At 46.9% G+C, this 10,542-nt stretch overlaps 1 long non-coding RNA gene and 1 pseudogene across 1 annotated transcript; one reads left to right on the plus strand and one right to left on the minus strand.

Moving 5' to 3' along the window:
* Positions 1-496: 496 nt before the first annotated feature.
* On the minus strand, positions 497-3,845 carry LOC129038273 (uncharacterized; annotated as a pseudogene).
* Positions 3,846-4,784: 939 nt separating this feature from the next.
* On the plus strand, positions 4,785-6,684 carry LOC134739681 (uncharacterized). Its single transcript, XR_010126549.1, has 2 exons — positions 4,785-6,236; positions 6,307-6,684. It is a non-coding gene; the product is annotated as an uncharacterized LOC134739681 (long non-coding RNA).
* Positions 6,685-10,542: the final 3,858 nt, after the last annotated feature.

A 10,542-nucleotide genomic window follows, 5' to 3' on the forward strand; every position in this document is an offset into this window, starting at 1 on the left:
GCATAGAGCTGGATTTGCTAGTTTTTTTATTTTATGACAACATGAGAGTTTCTATTTTTTCATAGAAAAGTTGAATCTGTTCATAGCTATTGTTTTATTGCTATGTTTGGGCCTGTTTCTTAATTTTCTTCTTTGTCTTGTTTTTTAAATTTACATTAGGACTATGAAGTTTTAATTGAACAGCCAATTAACATATATAGTTATGTGTTGCATGACGTTTCAATCAGTGATGGACTGCATGTACGATGGTGGTCCCCTAAGATTATAATGCCATGTTTTATTTATTAAAATTTATTTAAGATTTATTTTATTATTTTTATAGATGAGGTCTCACTCTGTTGCCCCAGCTGGGTGCAGTGGCGTGATCATAGCTCACTGGGCTCAAGTGACCCTCCTGCCTCAGCATCCCTGGTAACTAGGACTACATGCACATGCTACCACGCCTGGCTAATTATTTTAATTCTTGGTAGAGACAGAATCTGATTATGTTGCCCAAGCTGGTCTTGAACTCCTGGTCTCAAGCAGTCCACCCACCTTAGCTTCCCCAAGTGCTGAGATTACAGGCATGAGCTGCCTGCACCTGGACTAATACTGTAATTTTACTGTACCTTTTCCATGTTTAGATACACAGATACCTATCACTGTGTTACAGTTGCCTACAGTATTCAGTACAGTAACATCTCTACAGGTTTATAGCCAAGGGCAATAGGCTCTACCATAAAGCCTGGGTGTGTAGTAGGCTGTACCATCTAGGTTTGTGTAAGTGCATTCTATGATGTTTGCGTGACAACGAAATCAACTAATTGTGAAATCACTTAATGATACATTTCTCAGAATGTATCTCTTTTGTTAAGTGAAACATTACAAAATTTATTTTTTTGGGCACGGTGGCTCACTCCTGTAATCCCAGCACTTTGGGAGGCCAAGGCGGGCGGATCACGAGGTCATCTCCTACAGGCAGTGCACATTGACTAAGTTCATTCCTTGCTTTTGTTGTTGTTTGCTATTATAAATAGGATTTTGTCTTCAGTTATATCTTCTAAAAGTTCTTTTGATTGGTGAAAGCTATTGATTGCTGAATATTGGTTTTTGACCCCGACCATTTGCTGTTTTCTCCTCCTAATCATAATTTTTTCTTAGTTGGTTTCCAGTAATAAAGTCATGTTGTCTGAGGCCGGGTGCGGTGGCTCACGCCTGTAATCCCAGCACTCTGGGAGGCTGAGGTGGCGGATCGAGACCACCCTGGCTAACACAGTGAAACCCTGTCTCTACTAAAAATACAAATATTTAGCCGGGTCTGGTGGCGGGCGCCTGTAGTCCCAGCTACCCGGGAGGCTGAGGCAGGAGAATGGCGTGAACCCGGGAAGCGGAGCTTGCAGTGAGCTGAGATTGCGCCACTGCACTCCAGCCTGGGTGACAGAGCGAGACTCTGTCAAAAAAAAAAAAAGAAAAATTAATGGCTGGGCACTGTGGGTCATGCCTGTAATCCCAGCAATTTGGGATGCTGAGATGGGATAATTGCTTGAGGCCAGGAGTTCAAGACCAGCTTGGGCAACATAGTGAGACCCATCTCTACAAAAAATTTAAAAATATACATTAGCTAGGCATGGTGGCATGCACCTGTAATTCCAGCTATTCAGGAGGCTGAAGCAAGAGGGTCACGTGAGTCCAGGAGTTCAAGGCTGCAGTGAGCCATGACTGTGTCACTGCACTCCAGCCTGGATGACAGAGCAAGACTCTTTTTAAAAATAGCCAGGCATGATGGCTCTCACCTGTAATCCCAGCATTTTTGGAGGCTAAGATGGGCAGATTGCTTGAGTTCAGGAGTTTGAGGCCAGCCTGGGCAACATGGCGAAACCCCAACCCTATAAAAAAAAAAAAATTAGCCAGGTGTGGTGGCGCACACCTGCAGTCCCAGGTACTTGGGAGGCTGAGGTGAGAGAATCGCTCGAGCTGGGAGGCAGAGGTTGCAGTGAGCTGAGATCACACCACTGCACTCCAGCCTTGGGTGACGGAATGAGACCTGTCTCAAAAAACAAATAAATAAATAAAAATAATTTAAAAATCATTAATTGCCAGTTACAATGAAAATTTAAAACTTTAAAAAAATTTAGTCTGATGGCATTGTACCACTGTGCATGTGTTCACGTAACCCTACTAATAATCACCCTGACACACAGGCACATGCAGATGGAGGAACTTCCCTAAAAGCAAGTTTAAGGGATTAAATATCATCTTTGTCATCAAATCCTCCTCTTTTCCCTTCTCTTCCTCCTCCTTGTCATCACTACTGAGGACAGCACTGCTGCCTGTGCCCAGGGGCCTTTCTTCCTCAACTCCCCCAGCACCACCCAAAGTCCCCCTCTGTGGAATCGGAGCACTGAGTGTGTTGGCCTCAGGGACACTGAAGGAAGCCGCCCGCCCGCCTGTCCTCTCAGCCTTGGAGTCTGCTCAACCATTATCATTCAAACCACCGTCCATCAAAGGTTTGAATACAATGAGCAGCTGCTCCTGCATTCCTCCAGGACACAGGTTCACCAGCTGGGTGTCTGTCAAAGAGAATGAGCCTCCGAGTTGGTCCAAACTTGACTGTCCTTGAAAGTCTTCTCTGGCCATCCTCAAAATCCACAGGATGAAATGTGTTTGATGAGGACAACTCACTCGTGTCGCGGCATTTGGATGGGCTGCGGTGTGGCCGCTTCTGCCGTAGAGACGGAGCCTTCCTGTGGTTCGCCCAGTTCCTTCCTTGAAGCCTCATATTTCCCATTCCGTTGATACTTGGCCACCTCAACCTGCAACGTGCAGTTTCCAATGTCATCTTCATCCAAATGCATGAACGCAAGATCCACAGCTTCCCTCTTCCAATGATCGCAAAGCCTGTCTCCTTTAAGATGTCCTTGGTTATCTCTGTAAAACTTGACCTTAAGTTCTTCTGTCTGGGGATCGCTCATAATAATGCCAAATGGACAGGCATGTGAATGCCTCCACGGTAACGACCAGAGGCAAACCGGCACATACACATTTGTATTTCTCCTTCTTCAGCATGAAGCCTTCCTTTTTCTCCCCTCTTTGTGGGATCAGTGGGTTTGGGGTTTTTCTTGGTGGCAGTTTCTCAGTGTTGCAGTCGTGTGTTTGCAGCAGAGCAGCGCCGTCACCGAGCAGCCATCGTTGGCCTGATATGCAGCGGTGAAGTCTTCACTGGTTTCTCTTCTCCTGTGCTTGCGGAAACCGGGCTGGCTCTTGATTGGGATTGTAGGCTTCAGAGGCTGGGGAAGGACAGACAGCCTCAGGAGACATGCCAGGAAAGGGCGGCTCCCTCGTGCTCCTCAATGACTCAGTGTTTTGGCCACATAGCTCCCCTCCTCCACCCTCGCTCAGCAGGCTGCATCCGGGGTGGGGCTGGCAGGCAAAGAGGCTGTGTCATAGCCCTTCAGAGCCTCAAGCTGGGGTCCCTAGGGTTTCTGGACCTCAGATCACTGTGAGGCAGGAGGTCCTCCACCCTCCCTCCGGCAACTCTGAAGTATGGGAAGGTGCGTTCTCTAACTGCCGAGGGGCCTGTTCCTGTGTGGGTTGAGAGGATGGGAAGTTGCTGAAATCCAACCTCTCTGAGAGCCGGTGCTGTCACCTTGGCCTGAGTACGCTGAAGACATTAATTCTGGTTCCCAAGCAAAACTGTTAGCAACTCGAAGGCTGGGCTCTAGCCTAGATCTCATCTCCCGTAGTACCGGGCACCCTGATACATTTTCTGCCGGTTTTTAAGAATTTTTTTTTTTTGAGACGGAATTTCACTCTTGTTGCCCAGGCTGGAGTGCAATGGTGCGATCTCGGCTCACCGCAACCTCCACCTCCCAGGTTCAAGCGATTCTCCTGCCTCAGCCTCCCGAGTAGCTGGAATTACGGGCATGCACCACCACGCCCGGCTAATTTTGTATTTTTAGTAGAGACAGGGTTTCTCCATGTTGGTCAGGCTGAACTCAAACTCCCGATCTCAGATGATCTGCCCGCCTTGGCTTCCCAAAGTGCTGGAATTACAGGCATGAGCCACTGAGCCCGGCCGGTTTTTAAGATCTTATTGCTGAAAAACTTAAAATGAAAAATAAATTCAGTATCAGCAGGGCAGCAGGAATTGCCATTAAAAACAAAAAAGAAAATTGGAAATTACTGCAGCCAGGTGTGTGTGATTGGGCCCTGCGACCTTTTTCTTAGGCAAACAGGGCTTTGTGGATTCAGAAAGACTACTTTGGTTGTGTAGTTTGTCTCAGAGCCTCTCGTGGGTGGAGCCTGGTAAAAAAACGAAAGAGACTCATGTTGCTCAATGTGAGGAAGCACCAGGAATTTTGGAGAAGTTCCCAGCAGCCCAGGAGAGTGACTGGTGCCTTGTCCTAGGGGAGAGGGAAATAAGCACAGGCCTATTTCTTTCTCAAGAGGGAAAAACCGAGCCCCAGAAAACGGTGATAAGATGGGGATGCAGGAAAAAGCTAGCTAATGAACAGTTCAGCAGTGGGCACCGTGTGGGAACCTCTCCTAAGCCGCCCTCCCTCTGATGGATGCATGCTCAAGTGATTTCGTTGGCCCTTAAAGGAAAGTGTTATTCCATCCTGTAATCCTAGCACTTTAAAAGGAGGCTGACGTGGGAGGATCACCTGAGGTCAGGAGTTCAAGACCAGCCTGGCCAACATGGTGAAACCCCGTCTCTACTAAAAAATACAAAAATTGGCCGGGTGTGGTGGCACATGCCTATAGTCCCAGCTACTTGGGAGGCTGAGGCAGGAGAATCACTTGAACCCGGGAGGTGGAGGTTGCAGTGAGGTGAGATCGTGCCGTTGCACTCCAGCCTCGCCACAGAGCGAGACTCCATCTCAAAAAAAAAAAAAAAAAAAAAAGACATTTGCCCAAGGGTCATAGCTGTAGAGGGGCAGATGTGGTTTGAACCCAGAGTGTCTGGTTCCTCTCTGGAAGCAACCAAAGTGCCTGTGATTGGGGTAGTGACAAAGCACTCTGAGCTGCTGCATGGCAGATGCTGTGAAGAGTCATCTTTGCCTGTCCCATTATCTATTCCCATTTTTTCTGATTGCAACACCTTGTTTTTTTGTGTGTGGTGGGGGAACCATGCCCTTTAACCAAGCTATGTGGTGTTCATAAAGGTAGCCCCTCCTCCGACCCCAGGAGTGGCAGTTCACAGCCCTGACTGATCACAGTGTTCCGTGGCCTAGCCGTAACCACCCCAGGGAGTGAGACTGAACTCAGGGTTCACTGGACCTATTAGGAAAGAGAGACCTTTCTTGCTTCTGAACTTGGAGCTGTGATGAAGTAAGTGGGTCAGGGGCCAACACATAGAGAGCGTTGACCTACAAATGCAGCCCAGGCAGAGGACCGTGCGGCCAAGCCACACAGAGAGACAACTTTCTAGTGACACGCTGTGAACACCTGCATCCACCCCTGCCTGAACTGGAGCTTTTCCTCTTCAGCTCTTCAGTTATGTGAGGCAAGATGTTGCCTTTTTTGCTTAATGCTGTGAGTTGAGTGTACAGCAGTTACAATCAAAGAATCCTAAATAATGCTGCAAGCATGGTGACTATCTACATGGGAATATGCAGTACTCCAGTGAAAACAAAACATAAATTAATTTTGGAATCTGATGACCATAATCTAAAAACATTCATAGAGGTATATAAAAATTATAACAAAACTTAAAGTAGCATATCTCCTCATGAAGCAGGTTAAGTGTATACACACAAAGAAGGAGGAGGAAAAGGTGAGAAAGAATCTGCCCTTGTGGGGAAGTGACAGAGGCAGAAGAGGCTGATGCAGTCCTGCATCCAGGCCCAGCTCTGCCAGCAGCTGAGTACCCCTGAACAAGCTCCCCCACCTCTTCGGGCCTCACTTTCCCCATCTATGAAAGAAAGGGAGTCTGGCTTCCATAGCTGCCCCACCTGATACGCAAGGTGCCAACGTGTCCTCAGTCCTGTCACGAGAAACCTTTCCCCTAGAATCCCACGAGGAGCTTCAAATCCTGTCTGGGATCCCGACGGCCCAGGTGCTGACCCTGCCTCGGGTTGTGTCTGCTGAGAAGTCTGATTTCTGCTCATCTCTCCCCATTTCTTTCTTCCCATAAAGTGGGCTGATGCGCTGGAACGTCGATGCAGCCAGTGATGTGTTTGATGAGAATGTATTGAGAGTAAAGCTGCCCAGAATCCAAGTGTGTGTCATCTGAATTCTTGAATCATGGATGGAAGGTATGTCCTCTGTTGATGTCTCGCAGCCTGAGCTGACAATCTGTAAGTTTTTGTTATCTTCATGTTACAGATGGTGAACCGAAACTTACAGAGCTCAAGTCACTTGACCAGGCTCCACCCCTACAAGAGGCAGCATGCAAACTAAAACCCAGGCGGCCTTTTCCAAAGCTTCTGCTCTGCTCCACTGCGGGAAGGAACCCTTCGGGGAATTGAAGCAGCACTGAACAAAGGCCATTTTTAAGAAGCGACAGCAGAAACCTAAGGCGGGGTCCCCGGCTCAACAAGGATCTCATGTTTTGTGGGTCAGAGATTCTTGTGTCGTGTCTGGGTGAGGTCAAAAACCATGCAGACTTTCACTTCTTGTTCTGTGGCAGACAAGACATCTGAAAAGCTCTCCTGCAGCAACACTTCTAGATGCCAAGTAAATCACAGCAAATGCACTTTTAAACGTGTTACTAAGATCATAAAAATGAAGGAAAATGCCCAAGCATATCCCCAACCCCTCACCCCACAACCACCACCACAACAAACAAGCTGCTGACAGCGGATTGGTAAGCAAGTGTGGAACCTTAGGCTGCATCGCATCAAATACTAATAACCAAGCAAAAGGCAGCAAGACCAAGCCTGGGGGCTGTGCCACTGAGAGGTGACAGCGTGCTGGCCGTCCTCACAGCCCTCGCTCGCTCTCGGCGCCTCCTCTGCCTGGGCTCCCACTTTGGCGGCACTTGAGCCCTTCAGCCCACCGCTGCACTGTGGGAGCCCCTTTCTGGGCTGGCCAAGGCCGGAGCCGGCTCCCTCAGCTTGCAGGGAGGTGTGGAGGGAGAGGCGCGAGCGGGAACCGGGGCTGCGCGCGGCGCTTGTGGGCCAGCTGGAGTTCCGGGTGGGCGTGGGCTTGGCGGGCCCCGCACTTCGGAGCAGCCGGCAGGCCCTGCCAGCCCCAGGCAGAGGCACTTAGCACCCGGGCCAGCAGCTGCGGAGGGTGTACTGGGTCCCCCAGCAGTGCCGGCCCACCGGTGCTGCGCTCAATTTCTCGCCAGGCTTTAGTTGCCTTCCCGCAGGGCAGGGCTCGGGACCTGCAGCCCGCCATGTCTGAGCCTCCCACCCTCTCCGTGGGCTCCTATACAGCCCGAAACTTCCCCACGAGCGCCACCTCCTGCTCCAGGCGCCCAGTCCCATCGACCACCCAAGGGCTGAGGAGTGTAGGCACAGGGCGCGGGACTGGCAGGCAGCTCCACCTCCGTGAAGCCAGCTGGGCTCCTGAGTCTGGTGTGGACGTGGAGAACCTTTATGTCTAGCTCAGGGATTGTAAATACACCAATCAGTACTCTCTATCTAGCTCAAGGTTTGTAAACACACCAATCAGCACCCTGTGTCTAGGTCAGGGTTTGTGAACGCACCAATCGACACTCTGTATCTAGCTATTCTGGTGGGGCCTTGGAGAACCTTTATGTCTAGCCCAGGGATTGTAAATACACCAATCGGCACTCTGTATCTAGCTCAAGGTTTGTAAACACACCAATCAGCACCCTGTGTCTAGGTCAGGGTTTGTGAACGCACCAATCGACACTCTGTATCTAGCTGTTCTGGTGGGGCCTTGGAGAACCTTTACGTCTAGCTCAGGGATTGTAAACGCACCAATCAGCGCCCTGTTAAAACAGACCACTCAGCTCTACCAATCAGCAGGATGTGGGTGGGGCCAGAGAAGACAATAAAAGCAGGCTGCCCGAGATGGCAGTAGCAACCCGCGCGGGTTTCTTCCCGTGCTGTGACAGCTTTTTTTTGTTGTTTTGTTTTTTGCTTTTTGTGATATCTCTTGCTGTTGTACTTTTTTCCGGGCTACGCTGCGTTTATGAGCTATAATAGTCATCACAAAGGACTGCAGCTTTACTCCTGCCTGAGCCAGTAAGAGTGGAAACCCACCAGGAGGAAAAAACTTAACATGTGCCGCATTAAGAGCTGTCACATTCACCGCAAGGGTCTGTGGCTTGATTTTTGAAGTTAGACCAAGAGCCCACCAATTCTGGACACACTGGGCAGCTGAATCAAGACTGGAGGGGCTCCAAAGTGGGTGAAGTACGTTCACCCTTATGGGGAGATAGGCACGTAGCCTATTTCCTTCTCAGCTCTGGGTAGAAGGATAAGCCCTTCCTGTTCCATAGGGTTTGGATTTGGAATTTATTCTATCCACATCCAGAAGTCAGCAAAATACAAAGTGATCCCCAGTGATAGCAATCTTAAGTATAGTAAGTAATGTAAGTAAACATTCTCTGGAGAAAACCATTATCTCATGGCTATTAGGATTGCCTTTGATTATAGATGAGTGTAATATATGCCCTCCAGAATTACCAAACAGATGAGGAAACAAAACATGCTTGGAAATGAAAACAATAAGCAATAGATTTAATCACTCAGTCTTCAAATATTGGCATTATGGGATATGTAACACAAAATAATCATGTATAAAATGTTTAAAGACATTCAAAAGTGACCAGATTTGAAACACAAAGGAACATTTAGAATTAAAATACATAAAAGACAGTAAATTAAACATAGATTAGTGGCCGGGCACGGTAGCTTACACCTGTGATCCCAGCATTTTGGAAAGCCAAAGTGGGAGGATGGCTTGAGAACAGAAGTTTGAGACCAGTCTGGGCAACACAGCAAGACCTCATCGCTACAAAAAATCAAAATAATTAGCTGTGTATGACGGTGCTCGCCTGTAGTCCCATCTACTCGGAAGGGTGAGGTGGGAGGATCCACTGAGCCCAGGAGTTAAAGGCTGCAGTGAGCTACGATTGCACTGTACTCCAGCCTGGATGACAGAATGAGACCCTGTCTCAAAAGTAAATAACAATGTAGCCTAATTTATAGGGTTAAAAAGCAGATAAAATTATAATCCTGGGCAAAAATAATATATGGAGGGTGTAATCCAAATAAAAACAGTTCTTTTTTCAGGGAGGGGGATAAAGCTAATGATTTAGATTTTTAAGTGATATATGTATATTCAAGTTTCTAGGATAAGTATTAAAATAATAGAAATTGAGGTCAAATTAGTAGAGGGGAAAAATGGAATAAGAAAAAAATGCTGTCATCCAAAAGAAGATAAGAGTGGAGGAAAAAAATCAACAGTAAAAGAAGGACAAATTGAAGGTGCAAAATACAATGGTGGAAAAAAAAAATCCTAGTATACCTGTAATCATAAAAAAGGTAAATAGAAAAAAATGTCAGTTAAAAGAGTCTAGCTGGATAAAAAGCTTGAATTTAGCTACCTTCAGTTTACAAGAGATATATCTAAGCCATCAACACAAAATGCTAGGGGTAAAAGGACGGAAAAAGATACACCACGCAAATACTCAAAAGCAGGTAGGATCATTGTATGAATATCAAGCAAAAATAGACATTAGAGCAAAAATCATGATTAGGAATAAAGAAGGTCTCTGTGTAATGATGAACGTATCAATTCAATATGAAGTTACACCGATTCCAAACTTGGTATGTATCTAATAAACAGCTTCGAAGTATATAAAGCAAACACTGAATTATGAAAAGAAATCGAAAAATCCACTATCAGTGGGAGATTTCAGGACACATCTCTTAGTAAGTGGTAGTCAAACAGATGCCATTAAAATAATAAATATTGGCCAGGCGCGTGGCTTATGCCTGTAATCTCATCACTTTGGGAGGCTAAGGTGGGCGGATCACCTGAGGTTGGGAGTTCGAGACCAGCCTGACCAACATGGAGAAACCCCATCTCTACTAAAAATACGAAATTAGTCTGGCGTGGTAGTGCGTGCCTGTAATCCCAGCTACTCAGGAGACTGAGGCAGGAGAATTGCTTGAACCTGGGAGGCAGAGGTTTCAGTGAGCTGAGATCGCGCCATTGCACTCCAGCCTGGGCAACAAGAGCGAAACTCCCTCTAAAAAAATTTTTGAACAAAATTGATCTCATAGGTATAAAAAAATCACTGCACCCAGCAATGTAGACAATACCAGGTGTTAGTGAGACTGTGGGTCAACAGTTGAATTCATACTCTGCTGGTGGGTAGTGTCCATTAGTACATTGTTCAAAAATTCACTGTAAAATTGAGCATTTACACATCTCACTATACTACCCAATTAGCAAATAATTAACTACAGGTCCACACATCAAGATGTGTATATTTCATAATTATAAAGTTGAGTGAAAAATACAGGTTATAGATATCACTCAGTCCAAGTATAAAAACATACCAAATAAAAAATCACCTGCCAAATTCATGTGGAAAAGCATAATTAAATATTCAGGATAGTAATGTGATGGGAGGGG

This window comes from Pongo pygmaeus, chromosome 5 (assembly GCF_028885625.2).
Source record: "Pongo pygmaeus isolate AG05252 chromosome 5, NHGRI_mPonPyg2-v2.0_pri, whole genome shotgun sequence".
NCBI classification, from domain to species: Eukaryota; Metazoa; Chordata; class Mammalia; order Primates; family Hominidae; genus Pongo; species Pongo pygmaeus.